This window comes from Trachemys scripta, chromosome 1 (assembly GCF_013100865.1).
Source record: "Trachemys scripta elegans isolate TJP31775 chromosome 1, CAS_Tse_1.0, whole genome shotgun sequence".
NCBI lineage: Eukaryota > Metazoa > Chordata > Testudines > Emydidae > Trachemys > Trachemys scripta.
The window spans coordinates 46,099,906-46,120,443 of record NC_048298.1 but is presented as its reverse complement, the minus strand read 5'-3'; the positions used below and the strand labels follow the sequence as shown (position 1 = coordinate 46,120,443).

General features: G+C 41.0%; 1 long non-coding RNA gene across 1 annotated transcript in view; it reads right to left on the bottom strand.

Moving 5' to 3' along the window:
• The window catches only part of LOC117876704, a 54,702-nt gene extending 34,422 nt beyond the window's left edge, over window positions 1-20,280 (bottom strand). Inside the window, exons 1-2 of the long non-coding RNA XR_004645525.1 lie at window positions 20,199-20,280; window positions 2,297-2,446 (exon numbers count right to left, since the gene is read on the bottom strand). This is a non-coding gene — a long non-coding RNA (uncharacterized LOC117876704). The remainder of the gene's footprint in view (window positions 1-2,296; window positions 2,447-20,198) is intronic.
• Window positions 20,281-20,538: the final 258 nt, after the last annotated feature.

Here is a 20,538-nt window from a genome sequence, read left to right as displayed (position 1 = left end):
AGCATTAAATATCCTGGGGGGGGGAGGGGAAACAGTGTTCAGTTGCTATACTTTAAAATTACACCTATCGCAACACCACTAATACAGCTGGGCAGGACAATATTTCTATTCCTCTTATACAGAATATAAGGGCAGAAAAAATGGCATAGTCATTCTCGGTCACAAAAATATACATCTCTAGTTATCCATCGCTCAGTCAAATGAATCAAACAAAAGAATTCCAATATCAGGAAAAATTAGGCTAAAACATGTAACAAACCAAGATCCCCCTGATATTTTCAGACTGGCTGAAGTACCTGGGTGATCATTTTTAAAATGTGTCCTGAACTGAAAAATACAGAGGGCAGCTCAGCACTGAAAACTCAAACACATTTATGAAGGAGAATGAAATATTGGGCAATGTGGTCCAGTGAGTCCCATCAGACTGAGAATTAAGGGACCAAGGTTTAATTCTCTCTTCTGCTACTGACATCCTGTATAACCCTAAGCTAGTCCTGAGAACCTCTAATTCTAAACTGTTCTTGTAGTTTCACATGAAACAACAAGGAGAAGGCTTCCTTATAACCATTAGCCCAGGATGTGGGACACCCCAGTTCACTTGCCCCCTATGTTTGATGACAAGATGGAATTTGAACAGAGGTTTCAGACCTCTCAGATACATGTACAGGTACACTGGACTACAGGGTGATTCTCGCTCTCTGGCCAATTAATGTTTAATTATTTAATAATGGCTTCAGCGGGAGAGACTGAGAGACGTATATTGAAATATCCTACATTGGAACAGCCTCCTCCTCCTCCCCACTTCCAGCACTTTTGTGTGGAGTTGCAAAAATGGCTTAGGCACCTAAGCTGCCTGACTCCAGGAAAGGGTTCTTGGCTGGGGATTGCAAGCATCTCTCTGCAGCCCAGACTGAACTCTGTGAGAGCAGCGGGACTTAGGACACACCCCTCTTGTCACCATCTCCCAATGGCTAGCTTATGCAGCTCCGCCCCTAGCATGCTGGCTCCCATTCTCAGGTACATATCTTTCCCCATGTATTATATAGGGAGCCTAGCTCAGTCTTTGGAGATTCTAGTGATTTTCTATGTGCATAAGTCAATTTGTGGATCCAGGCCTAAGTCTCTGAGCATATTGTCTGCAAGAAAAAAAGTGTAACCGGACCATGAGAGGTGCTTGTCAATAGAAAAGAAGAACTTTTCCTCCCAGAGGTTCACATGGTTGGCTGACTGAGGCCCAGGGAGGTTGTCCAGCAGACTCAGGAAGGAGAAATATTCGCCCCCACCCACCCCAATTTCCTCCATGTTAAGACATCTGTTCTCTCCCAGTCTCCTCCTGCCTGTAGACTTTCTGAGGTCCGGTGAGGCTCCCTTGGAGTAATGCTCCCCTCTGACATACCGTAGAAGGTTCATATGGTAGACAGGATAAGAAAACATTAGTGTTTTTCCTTTGCCATCTTTTGCACCTCAAGCTGCTCAAGAGTCCCCTTCCCTGCCCCTGAACCCTCTGCTCCTGACAGACTCCCTATGTCCTCTAAAAAAACACATGCTCCCTCATGTCTAAATGGTGTCCTGCTGCTGAAAACCAGGGAAGGTTCATCGGCTGTGGAAGCCAGAGAATTGTTAATGCTTCCCCAATGTTTTCTCCTGCAGTCATGAGCTGCTCCTCCAGTCCCTCATTTAGCCCTCTCTGCTCTTTCCAGCCTCCAATGCCCTCAGCAGCCTCTCACTGCCAAGTTCCTAGGGCTTACACCTTATAGAGACTCCACAAGCATAAATCTGAGGTGTGGGAATAGTTAGAAAAGCCCTGATAAGATTTACGACGCTTGCAAAGCAGTTGATGACCCAGGAAGAGCCCTACTTTTACAGGTGACTGGATCCTCTCCTCCAAATCTCTGGAGCTGCTTAGTGAGTCTATCTTCCTACAGACCACAAGAAGTCTGGAAAGGGGGAGGAATGCCTCCCCCTCTCAGCATTCTTCAATTCTCGACACCATATAAGAACTATTTGAAAAATGAAGGAAATAACAACACAAATAACTTCATTTAGGTGAAGTACAATTGCAGACACATGTCAGAGTTTTAACTGCATGTTATTTTCAAGAACTTCATCCCCACCTTGCCACACACAAGAAGTTAGACATTAGAAACCCAGGAATAGCAAAGTTAAGGCTGCACTTCTCAAACAGGAGCAAGACATCCAAACTACCTTAACTCTGCCAGCCTACCATCTCCTCAACTTTGCAAGGGCTGTATCAAAAATATGCATAGATTGATTTTATCATTTGTTTCATACTTACACATCTCCCATACTGTACGAGATGAATTGTCAACACACTTATTTTTACTCGTGGAAGTGCAGTAGTTTCTCACTTGGGGGTAATCCTCAGAAGTTCTGACCACCACCGTTAAGTGTCAGAATGCTCTCAGAATACCTCACAGGATCCAGCCTGCAACGAAAAGTTTTATGCTATTTGTCTAACCAGGACATTATTTTTTGTAATGTAAAGCTGGGTGGGAAATGTTTTTTCCATTCTATGAGAATTTTCAAGATTAAAAAAAAAAAGAGAGAGAGAGAGAGTCACTATCTGAATCAGGATGAAAAGCTGAAATTTCAAAAATTTTCTCATGCTGATATTTTGAAAAATAATTCAGATTGGGTCAATTAAAATGTTTCATTTTGATTTTGTTTACTTTTTTAATAAAAGCCTATAAATTAACTTAAAATTTTAAATGAAAAAAAAAAGCCATTTTGACCTGAAAAATGAAACTGTTTTATTTTTAAAATGTCAAATTGGGATGTTTTGACAGTTTCAATTTGCAAATATTTTCAGAATGGGAAATTTATCAAAACCAACCCTTTCCCAAGAACTAAGGTGACCAGATAGCAAGTGTGAAAAATCGGGACAGGAGATGGGGGGTAATAGGCGCTTCTATAAGACAAAGCTACGAATAACGGGACTGTCCCTGTAAAACTGGGACATCTGGTAACCCTACTGTGAGCAATTGTGGTTTCAGTGAATCTGCATTTACTGACAAAATATATTTTGTTGAAAAATTCCCAAGCTGTTCTACTTCTATGTCTTTATGTATTGCCATAAAGCAGTATAATAATTAGGGCTGTCGATTAATTGCCGTTAACTCAAGTGATTAACTCAAAACAAATTAACTCAATTGAAAAAATTAATCATTATTAATCACGGTTTTAATCGCACTGTTAAACAATAATAGAATACCAGTTTAAATGTATTATAAATATTTGTGGATGTTTTTCTACATTTTCAAATATATTTATTTCAACTATAATGCAGAATACAAAGTGTACAGTACTCACTTTATATTATTTTTATTACAAGTATTTGAACTGTAAAAAGATAACCAAAAGAAATCGTATTTTTCAATTCACCTCATACAAGTATTGTAGTGCAATCTCTATCATGAAAGTGCAACTTACAAATGTAGAATTATTTTCATTACATAACTGCACTCAAAAACAAAACAATGTAAAACTTTAGAGCCTACAAGTCCACTCAGTTCTACTTCTTGTTCAGCTAATCACTAAAACAAACAAGTTTGTTTACACTTACGGGAGATAATGCTGCCCACTACTTATTTAACAATGTCACCTGTAAGTGAGAACAGGCATTCACATAGCACTGTTGTAGCTGGCATTGCATTGGTATTTATGTGTCAGATATGCTAAACATTCATGTGCCCCTTCATGCTTCGACTTGTAGATTGCATCTTTGGGTTGGGTGCCTTTTATAAGCAGTGCAATCTTAACTCCGAACTACCCAGTTTTCTAAAGTCTGCTTTGTTTTGTGTTTTATAACTAGTGTTCTTGAAAGGTAATATACACTCAACTACCTATGCCCATAACCTTAGCAAAGTTTTTTCTTGTGAGGGAATGATTATTAACTAAGTCTGACAGATACCTCAAGAAAGACTTATACCGCAGAGCCAACCACCTTTTTCAGTAGCATACAAAAAATTTACTCCAGGATGGACCCCTTTTTTATGCTAGAAATTCAGGCCCAGCTTCTGCATGTACTTTACTTATGGGTTTAAAGCTACGCATGTGGTTAAGTCATTGGGATGTAAAAGTTAAGAATGTGCTTAAGTGCTACAAGAGGCTGAAACTTACTGAATTTTGAATTTCTGGAGAATGCGCTCTTCAAAATAATTGATTTTCAGTGGAAAAAAAAACACTGACATTTTTTAAATAAAAATGGTTGTAAAAATGTTGTGATTTTTCAAGGAGCTCTATTAATTACCTTGCTGAATACAAACCTCCAGAAGGTAAACATTCTCTCCTAATATCTCTTGCATCATCCACCTGTCTTCTATATGACCACAAGCATCCCCTAGACCATATGTTAAAATCATTGCAGCTTAACTGCTTGACCTTAAAAAGATTTTCCTTTTCAACATTTTATATTGATGGAAATAAAAAATTACCTGCACATAAACAACAATAAAGAGGCATCACCAATAATCCTGTGAAAAACCCTAAAAGCAAAAATAAATGCTTTCTTAAAACAAAAAAGCAATGGACAGAATTTCAAGGGATTTGATTTTTCTATAATTTCAGACCTAGAAATGCAAGACAAAAAAATTCAACTGAGAGGTGCTAAAAATCTTTAAAGCACAATTGAATTCAATTGAATAAAATTAAACGAAAACTGAACTGCCATGTATAAAATAAAACTTAGGAACAGTGGAATAGAGGGAGGACACTGCTGGCATTTCATCTGAGGAAGCAGCAGTCCTCCAGAATAATCCTCTACATTTGCCAACTAATACAGAATAAAATAACCAACAAAGGCGAAGAACTGTCTCCAGCCTTTGCTAACTATTATGGGAACTTTACAGTGAATAATGGCAATCCCTGATCTCAGCACCAAAATATAGAATTTCCTGATTAATCATATTGAACGCCAGCAGCTCTCATAGAATCACTGGAAACAAAAGAACAAGAAAATGTCATTAAATCCCATAGAAAGCACAAGACTCTGAGGCCAATGGCAATTGGGAAGATTTTTACCAAACCTTCCTGGAACAAATACAAACAGTAGTTACCATTAAAAAGAAATTAGCCATCATTACCACAGATCAGATATGTGAAAGTAGAGCTTTGAAGGAGGTAGGGCTAAATGAGCATTCTGTATGCTTTATTATAGGCTGTTCCAAAGCGCACAGAAGTCATGGGGAAATCTTTCTATAGACTTCAAAGGACTTTGAATCAGGGCCCTAATATGTTTGTTGAATGAAGCAGGGCTTCAGGAGACCTGCCTTATTCAGCACTCTGCTAACTAGTAATTGACAGCATTTTAAAAATCTTTATTTATTGGAGAAAAAAAAGTAGGAAAATCCATTCCAAAAACAACATTTAAAATATATTAAGTTTGCAAGATAAGCTGGTCTAATGTTAGGGAAGTTTGTCATGCAACTTTAATTCTATCCCCTGAGGCAAATTAATTAGGGTGCAGCCTTTAATTATGGAATCACATAATATTTTTTCCTCAGGACCTGCCTCATCCCATGCAGAAATTGGATGGTGTGTAGTGCACAATACCAAAAGATAATCCAGCTGTGGATAATAATACTTTGCATATCTGTAAATGTTTTCCATCCAAAGATCTCAAATGTTCTTCTGTCTAGATATTTATACCATGGTATTCTAGCAACCTAAAAATTGTAAGAGTAAACACATTATCTCTGCCTCCATCATCTAATCATTGGGGGGATTTGGTATATTTTTGTTTTATTATTCTGGGAAGATCAGGTCAAAGGAATGGAGTTTACAATTTGATCCAACTCATAGGTTATAAAGGGCAGAAGGTCATCTAGTATGGCCTGGTGCATAACACAGGTTTGTAGAACTTTCCTAATTTATCCCTGTTGAACTAGAACACATATTTTAGAATAACATCCCATCTTGATTTAAGAATTGACAGTGATGGACCTGAAGTCAGCATGATTCATGGGGGGTTTCTTATTTCCTGGAACAGAATTACATAGCCAGTGGTCAAGAAAGCTCTCTCCCCTGCAAGTTTGAAAGTCTCACTCTTAAGTACAACAATTCCACTTCACTAATAGAACATAGCTCTCATGGAAGGTCATGACCATGTAGTATAAGGCAGTGCCTCAGGTAACTTGGGCCAAACCCATGGAAGGGCTTTGAAAATAAGGTCCAAATCTTTTAATTTGATTCTGTAGTCAATGAGGAGCCGGTGTAGAAAGTAGAGCACTGAAATAATGTGATCTGATCAGCTAGTATTGCTGAGTTACTGGGCAACTGCTTTTTGAACTAATCAGCATTTTGAAGCTGGTGGGTTCATTTCTAAATTCTTACTGAATAAATCCTTACAGTAAATCCTTGTGAGGTTGAGTAAATATATTTATTCTCATTTTATAGATGGAAAAATGAGAAACAGAGTTAAGTGGCCACTGATTTCCATGCTTCAATTGGCACCTTCCCATTCTGTGCCTGATTTTCAGATATGCTGAGTTTCTACATCTCCATTGACTCCAAAGGAGTTGCAGGTGCTCAGCACTTCTGATATATAGACCCCAGATGTCTCAGGGTAGAATCCTACAAAGTGAGGAACCCAAAATAAATGTCTATTTTTGAAAGTATTGGTGGAAGTGAGTTGCCCGAGATCATACAAGAAGTCAGTGCCTGAGCCAGGAATATAACCAAGATCTCCCAATGCCCAGACCTGTGCTTTAACCACAAGACCATCTTTCCATAGCATGTGTGATTGTTCCAGGACTTTACTAGCTATTGCTGTACTACAATGATCTCATGTAGGTTTGTTTTAAATCCCCTTTTAGAGTAAATGAAAACAAAGACCTATAAATAGGTTTTGAATTACTGTCTCTATCACTTACGTTTGTGGAGGACACTATCTCCTGGGAGTGATCTGTGTTAATTAAATAGAAAAAAATCTCCATAAGGTCCAAAGCATGCTTAATGAATTAACAAGGGGGCCCCATTGAGCAGAAGCCTTTTAAACTCTAGTGAAACAAATCAATTCACATTTTATTATTATCCACTTAACGAATTAAATCTGTCACTTTATATCATATGAAACCAGTTTTTAGTAAATGCTAATTAAAACCATTAAAAATGGAAATCTGCTTTGAAAGAGCTTATGCAAAGTGTGAATATTGATGCAAAGAGATAGAACTGTTTGTCCTTATGAATGAGAGAGAGAACTTCTACTATAAGAAGCTGTACTTGCTCTTCTGGGAATAGGAACCTAAACAGAAACCTAATTAAATCTGAGACATGGAGAAAGGATTCAGAAAGCTGTACTTAAGGGAAAGTCTCATTGCTATTTCAGTGAATGGTAGTGATTTGTTTTGAAGCTTGCTTTCAAACTTGAACCTTAAAGGCTCGAAAATTATAAAATAAAATAATAATCAGCTGTAAACAAAAAAGATTTCTTGGGGGGTTATCTTTTAAAAATCTCATTTTAAGCCAATCCCATGATTATTTGAGGACTCACTCGTGATTTTTGAACACATGGGGTTAGCAATACTGTTATTATAGCAACTGAGTTGGCATAGTTGGCTTAGCTAAGGTACACAGAGCGCTTTGCTGAGTCTGTCAGCAAAGATCAGGAAATGATGGATTTTTGCATGGAATGTGTCTTGCTTTTGGCAACTCTTTTTCTTCTCCCCAGCTCATGGGCTTTTATCCTATAGCAGATAGAAAATGAGTTGATCCAGATGGGTTTCACCAGGTTTTCTGCCATCAGATTCTAGGCAGAATGATAGTTTAGTATAAAGAAACAAAACAAAATTCACAACTAAAATATCCCCCAATGCCTCAGGACGCATACAGTACTGTCTAAGCAGTCACCCAATCTCCTTACTTTAAACCTTGTCTTCTTTTCACCCTACCCTTATCCCCTTGTCTGTATCCATGTTTAAAAACATCTCTTTATTTGGAGTATAAGCTCTTCAAGGCAGCTCACTGTTAGGACACTAAAATAAATATTAAGTAATATTTGCACCTCTGAACTCTGCTGGTAAATTTCACACTTTCCAATGAAAATACATGTAAGCCTCATGCCAGAATTTGGCTTTAATAATATACAGTGACAATAAAAAACCTAATCAAGATTTGCAATAGCATCAAAATGCACGTTTTTGTGTTTTGTTTTACTTTGAAAATTTTGCAAAAGTTTTGCAGTAACTAGCACAGCAAGTAACAATTTTTAGATCCCCTGCTTCATGTTTTAAATTTAAGGAAGCATTCAGTGAGACACTGATACTTTTTCTCTTTCTCTGCATTGTTCTAAATCCTACAAGACTGCAGACTTAAACAGATGCTTCTGAACTATAAACTGTAGTTGTTGTCCAATAGTAGTTTACATTGTCACATGCTATAGCACAGGTTTATCAAACCGGTTTTGCTGAAAAAGGCAGGCAACTACTATGGGAATATTTGATGGTATTTTATTAAGTCACATAAGTACAATGTGAGATTGACTCACTCTCACATGATTTTAAGAGCCCACAAAGAAAAAAGTGTACACAACTTCTCATCCCCGAGACTCAATACTTCATAAATGTTAGATCACTGCTTTCATTACAGTTTCACTTCTTGTCAACGTAACATCCTGAAATAAAGTTATGCAAACATTGGGCCACATCCTCAGACCAGCTCCAAAGCTGAATAGGGACCATAAAATTAGTTTAACTGGCCTTCTGAGGTTCTCTCCTACATAAGGGGATTCCCTAGGATGATGGCCAGAGCCAGGATATTAGCTCTATGCCAATCCCCCCACTGGCTTGAACACAGTGAGATGAGGAAAAGCAGATGAGGATGGACCACCACTGCACTGGCTATTCACAGCTTGGGGACAGAGTGGCTTCCTACCAGCCCCTTAATTAGGGAGCTGCAGAAGTGGTATAAAGTCATCTTTGCCCCCTTCCTCTGATCCTGTATCAAGATTAGCGCAGCCTCATCAGAGAATCTGGGTCACTGATACAAATATATTTCTCATGACAATAAAACAGATGTATATAGTTGGGGAGGCATCCTAGTATTTATTTTCTTAAATCAAGGGCCCAGTTCTAACATCCTTTCAATCAGGCTAGCCACAGAGAAGTCAAAATAAAGAAAGGTGGCAGTGTCAGATTCTAAAAGAGAAATAGAAACTAATGTACTAAGAAGGAAAATAGAAGCCACAGAGTAAAACAGGCAAACAGAGGGCATTTTAACCATAAAAACTGGGAACAATCAAGGCTGGGATGTTTTTAAAAATACAATATGATGTGAAAATAAAAGTATAAATGGAAGCAAACATTGAAATTCTTCTTTGGGTGAAGTGGTTGAACTGCTAAATTGAGATGCATAGTTTCTCTAACAGAATGTTGGGAATCATTAGGAAAGGGATAGATAATAAGACAGAAAATACCATATTGCCTCTATATAAATCCATGGTATGCCCATATCTTGATTACTGAGTGCAGATTTGGTCACCCAATCTCAAAAAAGTTATATTGGAATTGGAAAAGGACCAGAAAAGGGCAACAAAAATGATTAGGGGTATGGAAAGGCTGCCATCTGAGGAGAGATTAATAAGACTGGGACTTTTCAGCTTGGAAAAGAGACGACTAAGAGGGGATATGACAGAAATCTATAAAATCATGACTGGTGTGGAGAAAGTAAATAAGGAAGTGTTATTTACTCCTTCTCATAGCACAAGAAGTAGGGATCACCAAAAGAAATTTATAGGCAGCAGGTTTAAAACGAACAAAAGGAAGTATTTTTCCACACAACACAGTCAACCTGTGGAACTCCTTGCCAGAGGATGTTGTGAAGGCCAAGACTATAACAGGGTTCAAAAAAGAACTAGATAAGTTCATGGAGGACAGGTCCATCAATGGCTATTAGTAGGGATGGTGTCCCTAGTCTCTGTTTGCCAGAAGCTGGGAATGGGCGACAGGGGATGGATCACTTGATGATTACCTGTTCTATTCATTCCTTCTGTGGCACCTGGCATTGGCCACTGTCGTAAGATAGGATACTGGGCTAGATGGACCTTTGGTCTGACCCAGTATGGCTGTTCTTGTATTCTTAGTTCAGACACTAACAAGAGTTCTAATATAGACACTTAATCAGTAGTTCAAGCTCTTTGTATTAACTCTGATTCAGGCCAGCATGCCTACTGCTCTAAAAAAGCTCCATGAGTTTCTGCAGTTGGTATTAAAGTGTGGAAAATATGTAATGTGTTCAGTATCTGGGAGCAGGAATCCCATAGAGGTTTGAGATGGAAGAGATCAAGGAGAATAATTTCATAGCAGTTCTCTTACTTCTTGAGCCCAGGGATCCCTACCCACATTTCCCCCACAATCCGTAGAGCCTTCTTGTCAAGGACATTTACTAATTTTATTCAAAAGTGATTTCTCCTATCTGCACTTGAGTCTTTGCTAGTGTTGCTATCAAAGATTAGACTTCGGTAGGGGATGGCAGCTGCAAATTGGCCTAGGTGTTATCTTTTGAGCTGCCTAGGTTAGACTGAATGATATGTAGTGGAAAGAATAAATCCCTTATGCAGGGCCCAGGATATCACTCCATAGGATATTTTTTTAAGACAGCACCTATTATTTGAGGCAATATGGTGTATTCCAAAGACACCCCCCTCCGGAAAAAAAATTAAAGATCTAAAGATAAAAGTTTACTCTGGCAGGCATAATATAGTAGTCCCCAGTCAGGGATAGATTCTACCAGGCAGGAAAATCATACACACCTTTCAGTACTGTGGGCCTGATTTTCACCACTTTGCATGTTGGGTAGTCAATTATACCTGTGCAAATTAAATGTAAGATGATACCAAAGCAGAATGATAGCATTCTGAATTACCAGGTGCCAATGTGTATACATTCACTATTTACATTGACAGTATTTTATTGTAATAGTTTGGCATTCCACTTTCTATTAAATATATTCTTCTAAAATTTGCTACAGGTGTTGCTGCTTCCCTCTTATGCCTTTCACTTTTTCCTTTCATTAATTATTATTATTATTACTGTAGCATCAGAAGCTTACTGAAACCCCAAACACCTTGATAAATAGAGAGATGAAGCTTTGTGATCAGTATTCTGACCTATGGGTCTGAAACATGGCCTGTCATGATCAAAACTGAAAAGAAGTTGAACACCATTCAGTTGAAGCATCTCCAAATGATCAAAAACATTAAGAGGTACAAATTCAAGTCAAATGAAGAGATCCACTTCCTAACTAAGCAGGTCCTGCTCTCTCAAACAGTTGCCCAATGCTCTCTAAGAACATCATGGAAGCCCAAAACACATTTAGTGTCATCGACACTATCTAAGTGACAGCAGGAGAACTGACCTAACTCAACCTAGGGACTGAGTCCTATTGTAAATCTTTTGTCTTATGCTAGTCTTTCAGTGTCTCTTAGTTTCTCTTTCCTTTCATCTTCCTTTTTCCCTTTCCCGCTCTTCTTTTACCTATGTTATATTTGTTCCCTGCCTTCCTCCATGTTCTTTCAAATCACTTCCATGTCATGGAGAGGATTACTAGAGTGAATAGTGAAATGCTATATGTTAAAGAGGAGGAGTAAAAGAGCTTCACAACTCAGAACTGTTTCACACAAATGGTGGAAAACATATGGAATACACTAATGAGAAGTTATTGTCAAGAGTAGAAGTGAGTTCAGACAATAATGCGATAGAAAAAGTAAGTCAAGGGCCAGGTGAAGGAAAAGCAACACAGATTTGAGAGTCAAACAAACAAAATAAAAAGAGCTTCTCAAAGCCAGGGCAAATCTGGTTTCCAAATTAGCTCAAAATCCAGAGAAAGAGACTCTTCAGCACTCATTCCTCTTATAATGTATCCCTCCTGACAGAATAATTCCTTCCAGCCACAGTCCTTTCACCTTCCATAGGCAAACCCTGCAGTGTAGGATGAAATCGGTGCAGGGAAAGTGTGTTAACCTTCTCACCACCAACCAGTGAATGGGAGGTCCCCGAACCTACTCACCCAGAGACTCCTAGATTCCTTTCCAGAGAAAGAAGGGGTAGAGAAATGGGGGGGGGGAAATAGAGTTGTACCTAAAATTAACCAAAAAAGGGCACGTATGACATTGTCTTTTTCCAAAAGGGCTTTGTTGTGCAGTCTGTTGAAAAATATAGATCCCAGAATTTTTGTATCTAAAAATATGTAGTGACATTTGAAAGGAGGAAGTGTGCCCTTGTGTATAAGCAGATGTGGGGATTTCAGCATTGTCATATTATGCTGTTAAAAATGTTACAAAAATAATTAAGTCATGGTTATATATACTCTTAAGGCATCCCCAGCAGTGGAGCATTTACAGGACATCATGTATTTTCCAAACTCTGTGGGCCAGATTCTGATCCCCTTACTCATGTTAAGTAGTTCCTTACCTCTTGAATAGCCCCACTGAAATCAATAAGACTACTTGTGCAGCAAGGTAGTACTCAATGTGAATAAATGTATCAGAATCTGATGCTAAATATCTCATTGTGTTATGCATTTCTTTTAAAATAATTGTTTGTTCCTTGATTTTCCAAAAGTGTGAGAAAAAAACTGACATTTATAATATGTCATTATTCTACTTTTTGTGAATTTCTTTTGTAAGACAATTATTGGTATGGGTCTTATGGATGGAACAAAGCAAATTCAATTGATGTGCTTTCATACCAATCAGCTCTTATGAAGCTAAATAGTCAATGTATGATACTAAATACATGTGTGCATATGCGCTATATGAAATAATTTGACATATGAGAGACTCTAATGTCAATTAAGCTGTATTTAAAAATATTGAGTTTTATTTTGGACTGACCTCAAATAGTTCAGAGGTTGAATAAGCCCCTAGATCTTTTGGATGCTTATCTGAACTTTTAATCACTTTTCCCCAATTGTAGCTTTCTCTATTTCCCAGTTATATCAGTCCCACACCAAAATCAGAGCCCTCTCCCATGCCCCAAATGCCTCCTGCACCAAATACAATACTAGCAGATTTTCCTAAAACTAGATTTGATGACTCCCATTCTACATTACACCTCAGGCTTTATTTTTTTCTCCCAATACCCCACCTTACCCCAAATATCCCTGGTATTCATTTACGTTCTTCAGCTGGCATAAGGCCTCCACCACTTCCTTCAAACTTATAATTTTGTCCACATCCACAAAGGAACTCAGGAGTTGCAATGCCTAACTTTTAGGCACCTTAAAAAATCACTGGAGTCCAAAAAGCCCGGATTAAGTGCCTAAGTTCTCTGTACAACAAATGGGGAGAGATAGGCACCCAAATATGGGATCCACAAAAGCCAGCATGCTAGGCAGGTGACCATATGAACTAGCCAACAGCAGATGCTGATGAGAGAGATGTGTCTCACAGAGATATGCATCGCAGGCCAGGCTGCAGGGAAGCACCTAACTCTGCTTGCGATCCACAGCTAGAAACCCCTCTGCTGGACTTAGGCAGCTTAGGCACCTAAGTCATTCCTTGCAAGAAATGGAGGACAAAGTAGTGCCTTCCTTAGAATTTTTAGCCCAGTAGTTAGAGCAGTCACCCAGATATGAAAGACTCATATTCACTCGTCCTCCCAGCTCTCAGCTGAGTGCTTTAATCATTGAGCTTTGGGATATTTTGAGGTGGGTGTCTCTCAATGTCTCCTGTTGAAGCTAGTCCACTTCAGCTAACTGCTTAAATAGCCATTGGACCAGAGAAAGGGAGAGTGCAAATGACTAGATCCCTGCAAATCCACGGGTATCCGCTTTATATCCATGGACCATTTCTGCAGATAGCAGCACGGATGCGGATACAAATTTTGTATCCATGCAGGGCTCTGACGGTAAGAGCCGGTGGGCAGCTGTGACGAACTGCAGCATTGCTGTGGGAAGGAGACCTGGGGGGCAGGGACACTGGGTGGTTTGCTGTTTAGACCCCACGCCCAGGGCAGGTGGAGGGTCTGCCACGGCTGCCTGCCTGGACCTTAATGTGACCGGGCAGCGGCTCCGAGCCACCCCCCGGCCCGGAGCTGGGTCAGAGAGAGCCGCACTGGCAGCTGTGTGGAGCCTGGGTCCCTCCACCTGCCCTGGATGGGGGGCAGGGACATTGGATAGGGGCTGCTCGTGTCCCCCGGCCAGGGCAGGTGAGGGTCTGCCGCGGCTCCCCACACCTGTCCACCCGGCTCTTACTGTGTCTGGGTCCCTCCACCTGCCCTGGGGGGCAGGGACACTGGGCGGGGCAGGGGCAGGGACAAGAGCTGGGGACTGCTCGGACTCCCCGCTCAGGCCAGATGGAGCGTCCGCCATGGCTCTGCACAGCTGCCTGCCTGGCTGTTATTATGGCCAGGCTGTGGCTCCGAGACGCCCCCCCGACCGGACCTAGGTCCAGGAGAGTCACGCTGGCAGCTGTGGGGAGCCTGGGTCCCTCCACCTGAGCTGGATGGGGGCTAGGACACTGGACAGGGGGCTATTTGGGCTCCCCAGACAGGGCAGGTGGAGGCTCCCCACAGCTGCCAGCATGGCTCTTCCTGACCTGGCTCTGGCTGGGGAGGGGGGCAGCTCGGAGCCACAGTCTGACCACAGTAAGAGCTGGGCAGGCAGCTGTGGGGAGCTGCGGCAGACCCTCCACCTGCCCTGGCCAGGGGGCCTGAACAGCTCCCAACCAGCTTCAAAGGTCTCCACCCTCCCCCGGGCCAGGCCAGCGTGGAGCCCAGCCGGGGAGCCACGGCACACTTTCCACCTGTCTGCAGTGAGTGGGTGGGGGGAGGTTGAGAGCAGCCCCCAGCCATGTACCCACCTCCCACGCTCTCCACCCAGCTGAGGGCAGGTGGAATGTCCATGACTCCGCGCGGGCTCCGCATAGCTGTCCAAGCGGCTCTCCCCAACCGGGCTCTGGCGGGAGGATGCCTCGGAGCCGCAGCCCAGCCCCAAGTGTAGAGCCCTGCAAATCCATGGATATCTGTGGATATTTTTTGCAAATAGCAGATCAGATGCAGATACACATTTGTATAACCGCACAGGGTCTACAAATGACTTTGTAGCCCAGTGATTAGGGCAATCACTTGGGAGGTAGAAGACCCCTGCTGGTTCATTCTCCCTGCTCCAATCACTCTTTAGACAAAGTGGAACAACTTCTATGGAGATTGAGGGAGCTCCGCATTAGAACATCTCATATCCCAATGGTGACCGCATTCTCCTCAGTAGTGAGAGACCCCTCTTCAAATCCTGTCTCCTCAGCAGGCAGAGGGGGAATTGAATCCAGGTCTCCCACAGGTTGGGTGAGTGCTCCAACCACTGGGCAAAATCCTTCACTAGCCTGATCTGGAAGGCATGCTCAGAGCAAGTTTATGACGTCAGGCCTTGCAGGCAAGATAGATGGAGGCACACCAATCTTTCCCTGGTTTGTGGATCTAATGTAGCTCAGGGTATGTCTACACTGCAATTAAACACCTTGGCTGGCCTGTGTGAGCTGACTTGGCCTTGGTGTGAGGGTATAAAGCTGCAGTGTAGGCGTCTCAGAGCCTAGGTTTCAGCCTGAGCCCAGACATCTACACTGCAGTTTTATAGCCCCACAGCCCAAGCACCACAAGTCTGAGCCATATGACGCAGGCCAGCAGTGGATGTTTAATTGCAGTGTAGACATACCCTTAGGCATCCAATACCTAAAGTGAGGTAGTAGTACATATGCCCAGAGGCAGAAACTTAGGTGCCTAGGGAACTTTTACAGTGAAAATATAGGTGCCACAGCCTACAGGGCTAGGTGGCATCTGAGAGCAAGTTTTGTAGATTGCAGTGGTGCATCTGGGATTTAAGCACCTAAATGTAGGGTTTAGCTGCCCAAGTCCTTTTGTGAATTTAGGCCTGGGGTCTCTAGAATTCTATAAATTGCTAGGTTCAGAATGGCTGCTAACATCAAAATCTTGCACTCTCTGTGACTTCAGCAAAACATATCAGAAAAATTACTTATAGAACAAAAAAAGTTATGTACTCAATGCTAATCCCCAAATGCCTCTAATGCTAGGAAGCAATTAGAGCTCAATTTAAATGAAAAAAGTCAACTAGATATCTACTATATAAAGTGGGGTGGGTGTGTTATTCCTTGACTTTAGCAAAGCTTTTGATACAATCTCCCACAGTATTTTTGCCAGCAAGTTAAAGAAGTATGGGCTGGATAAATGGACTATAAGGTGGATAGAAAGCTGGCTAAATCGTTGGGCTCAACAGGTAGTGATCAATGGCTCCATGTCTAGTTGGCAGCCGGTATCAAGCGGAGTGCCCCAAGGATCGATCCTGGGGCTGGTTTTGTTCAATATCTTCATTAATGATCTGGAGGATGGCGTGGACTGCACCCTCAGCAAGTTTGCAGATGAAACTAAATGGGAGGAATGGTAGATACACTGGAGGGTAGGGATAGCATACAGAGAGACCTAGACAAATTAGAGGATTAGGCCAAAAGAAATCTGATGAGGTTCAACAAGGACAAGTGCAGAGTCCTGCACTTAGGACGGAAGAATCCCATGCACTGCTACAGACTAGGGACCAAATGGCTAGGCAGAATTCTGCAGAAAAGGACCTCGGGGTTACAGAGGACAAGAAGCTGGATATGAGTCAATAGTGTGTCCTTGTTGCCAAGAAAGTTAACGGCATTTTGGGCTGTATAAGTAGGGGCATTGCCAGCAGATCGAGGGACATGATCATTCCCCTCTATTCGACATTGGTGAGGCCTCATCTGGAGTACTGTGTCCAGTCTTGGGTCCCACACTACAAGAAGGATGTGGAAAAATTGGAAAGAGTCCTGCAGAGGACAACAAAAATGCTTAGGGGACTGGAGCACATGACTTATGAGGAGAGGCTGAGGGAACTGGGATTGTTTAGTCTGCAGAAGAGAAGAATGAGGAGGGATTTGATAGCTGCTTTCAACTACCTGAAAGGGGGTTCCAAAGAGGATGGATCTAGAGTGTTCTCAGTGGTACCAGATGACAGAACAAGGAGTAATGGTCTCAAGTTGCAGTGGGGGAGGTTTAGGTTAGGTTGGATATTAGGAAAAACTTTTTCACTAGGAGGGTGGTGAAGCACTGGAATGGGTTACCTAGGGAATAGGTGGAATTTCCTTCCTTAGAGTTTTTTAAGGTCGGGCTTGACAAAGCCCTGGCTGGGATGATTTAGTTGGGGATTGGTCCTGCTGTGAGCAGGGGGTTGGACTAGATGACCTTCTGAGGTCCCTTCAAACCCTGATATTCTATGATTCTTTTCTGAATTTGGTAATATATTTGGCAAGATGCCTTCCAATTTGTACAAAAACTTAACAGCATGAACCTGCAGCATATCCATCCAACAACTAAAAATAAAACAGGGTAGATCCATCAATCACCAACACAGTAATACCACATTTTTAATTGTTAGTAACAGGTATATATCCCGGGGGGCTTCCAAATCTAAAATTAGCTAAGTGCTGCATAAACAAAATTCCAACTATGCCTGCAATACCAGAGACATACTGACCTCAGGGCAAGATGTCTTACCGCTCTGCTTCTCGTAGCACAAGGAACAAGTCTGCTACTACTGATGCCAGCTATAATTTGCTGCTCAACAGAGCATATGTACTCACAGGACAATAGGACCCCTTGACTACATAAATATGCTCCCTTTGACTGAAATGCACATTGTATCAGACTATGGAAGTGCACCGTCGAGTGCACTAAGGGCCTGATCCAAAAACCCCTGAAGTCAATATGAATCTTCCATTGAGTTTGAATTGGCTTTGGCTCAGGCCCTTACACTCCAGCTACCCGCACTGCTGTTTGCAGGTGGATTTCTTGCCACCCTTTTCCATCTTTGTGCCCTTCACACCCCCTGGCTGGATTTAGCAACAGTCTTTGTCCACAGTACTGTCTGTTGAAAACAGACACTGAGTTTTGTCTCGGTTGGGTAAAAGTGGTTTTCCACGGGAAGAGTAAAGAGCAGGGGGTGTTCAGTGGTGCTGCTCAGTAAAATCACTTTTTTTATTGGCATTTAGCACTGACACCATGAAGTTCTTTTCCTGTCTTCTGTGAATTGGGATCCATGGGTCTCTGTCCTGGGTCCCCTTCTTGTCTCCTTCTGAACCTTATCTCTGGGAAATTTCAGCCACAAACATCTCTATGCTGACAACTCACAGATCTACCTTTCTTCTCCAGACCTGTCTTCTTCTGTCCAAATTCAAATCTCAGACTTGTTGGCATTTCCTCATGGATGTATAGCCATCAGCTCAAGCTCATCCTGGCTAAAACAGCTCTTAATCGCCTTCCATTACAAGCCATTCCCACTACCTACTTTCTCAATCATTTTGAACACCACCACTATACTGCCTGTCACTCAGGTCTGCAACCTGGGTGTCATCTTCAACTGAGACCTCTCCCTGGGTCTTCACATCCAGGCTCGGACTATATCTTGCCTATTCTTTCTGCATAAGCTCTCTAAGATATGGCCTTCCCTATCTATCTGCACAGCTAACACTCTTATCCAAGCTCTCATCATCTCATTTACTGCAGCATCCTCTTCTCTGGCCTGACAAATGCAGTCTTGCCCCCTCTTCAGTCAGAATGCTGCTGCAAAAATCATTCTCCTAACCCATCGCTTTGACTATGTCACCCTCCCCCGCCTTTTTTTTTTTGCCTCCCTCCACTGGCTCTCCCTTTTTTATCACATCAAACATACGCTACTTGACTTCACTTTCAAGGCTCTTCATGGCCTAACACTACCATACCTACCTTCTCATTTTTCCAACAAAGTGACCAAAATGTTTGCACTTACAATTTTCTTTTTGGTTGAAATTTTTCCTTTCCTTTGTTGTTGTAGAAAATTCAGAAACCAAAATCTGAGCTTTTTATTGTTAAAATGTTTGGTTTCCAATAACATAGTGGGTTTTGGTTCAGATTTTCGGTAAAAATGTTTAGCTTTTGGTTGAAAACCACCCTGGTTTTCAGTAAACGTTTTCAGTTTACGTAAACCAAACATTTTTACAAAACCTAAACCTTTTGACTGTATAAACTGTTTTCAGAAACAAAAATGGTTTAGGTTTTTAACTGGAAACTAACAACTCTAGTTATTAGACCATTGGCTCAGTTTGGCAACATCAGAATGATATATAAGGTGGAATTATATGTCCTGTTATTACTTTGGTCTGCTAAGTCTGCCCAGAGAAGTTTGTTTTTCATTTCTTGTTTGTTTTATATTTTATTTCTCTTTGCAACTAATCTATCTGAGAAATGTATGTACACCTGAGTAATTATAGAATCCTAATGATATATGTCACTTGCTGGTGGTGCTAGAGAATTTGAGATTTATTGTTACTAATATTATTAGACCAAACGTGCTAAGTGCTTTAAGAACGTGGCTATATGGATGTGTTCAATGTGAAGGCAGTGACTACTATATGGAACGTAGGAAAATTACCCTTTTTGCGTGAGAGATGTTCTGGCACTTTGTAATGAACTGCTGGATGGAACAATACTTAGTCAATGAACTCAGGAAGTTTCACCGCCTTTATAAGGGCAAATTTCCCCTTTACAACAACAGGAATTTTGCCTGCATCAGAAGTGCAGGATCACAATCTTAGTAAGCAGGATGATAAACTCTTGCTCCTTGTTTTTTTCTGTAATTAGTGTTAAGTACACTATACAAATACTTACTCCAGCCAGTACCTACAATTTATGAGCATTAAATTTACACACAAGTTTGTAAGACAGTTTTTAAAAAATACACTGAAGAATGAAACTCAGACAGGAGTCTATGTAAAACATAATATCTGCTTAGCCTCAGCCTCATGAAAATTTACAATTTATGATACAATTTAAGAAAGCAGAGTATCAACTGAATTTTAGACCCAGTATTGAATTCCACAACATACACACAGCTGTCTATGAATAAACGTTTGCATTATTGTAACGTGTCTCCTTTGCCCCCAACTTTTCATTGACCTGTTAAACTTTGGTTTAAACTAAGATTCTAAGCTCTATGAAGGCAGGGAGTGTCTTTTTCTATAAATCTAATATAAACCTCTATAAATCTCATTGGGATCTGTAGGCACAATGTAATACAAATCAATAATAATCTATTTAAAGACATTTTAATGCTCACAACTTGCTATAATGAAGGTACTACGTATCTACTGCCTCTAAAATTATTCAGAAAAATGTTACCTTCAGTAATGTCTCAGGCATATGATCTGCTGTATGTATTTTCTTCACTGGCTTTTCAGATACTGTATGTGCTTTCCTTCAGTTTTAAATGAGCAATTCTGTTCCCCGAAGAGAGGTCAAGCTATATCAACCGAAGTTGCTTCCTCTTTTTCACATCAGACTCATCTCTCATTTATTAAACTAAAATGTTCAACAGAATGACTAATAGTATACTAACACTGTTTTAACAGTTCACAGCCAACTGAGTTATTTTAGCATGTTTCTTGAAGAAGAAGAACAGGGTGCTTTTTAAAAATGCCTGTTCCTCTAAAATAATCCTACTGCAGGTGCCCTGAAAAAG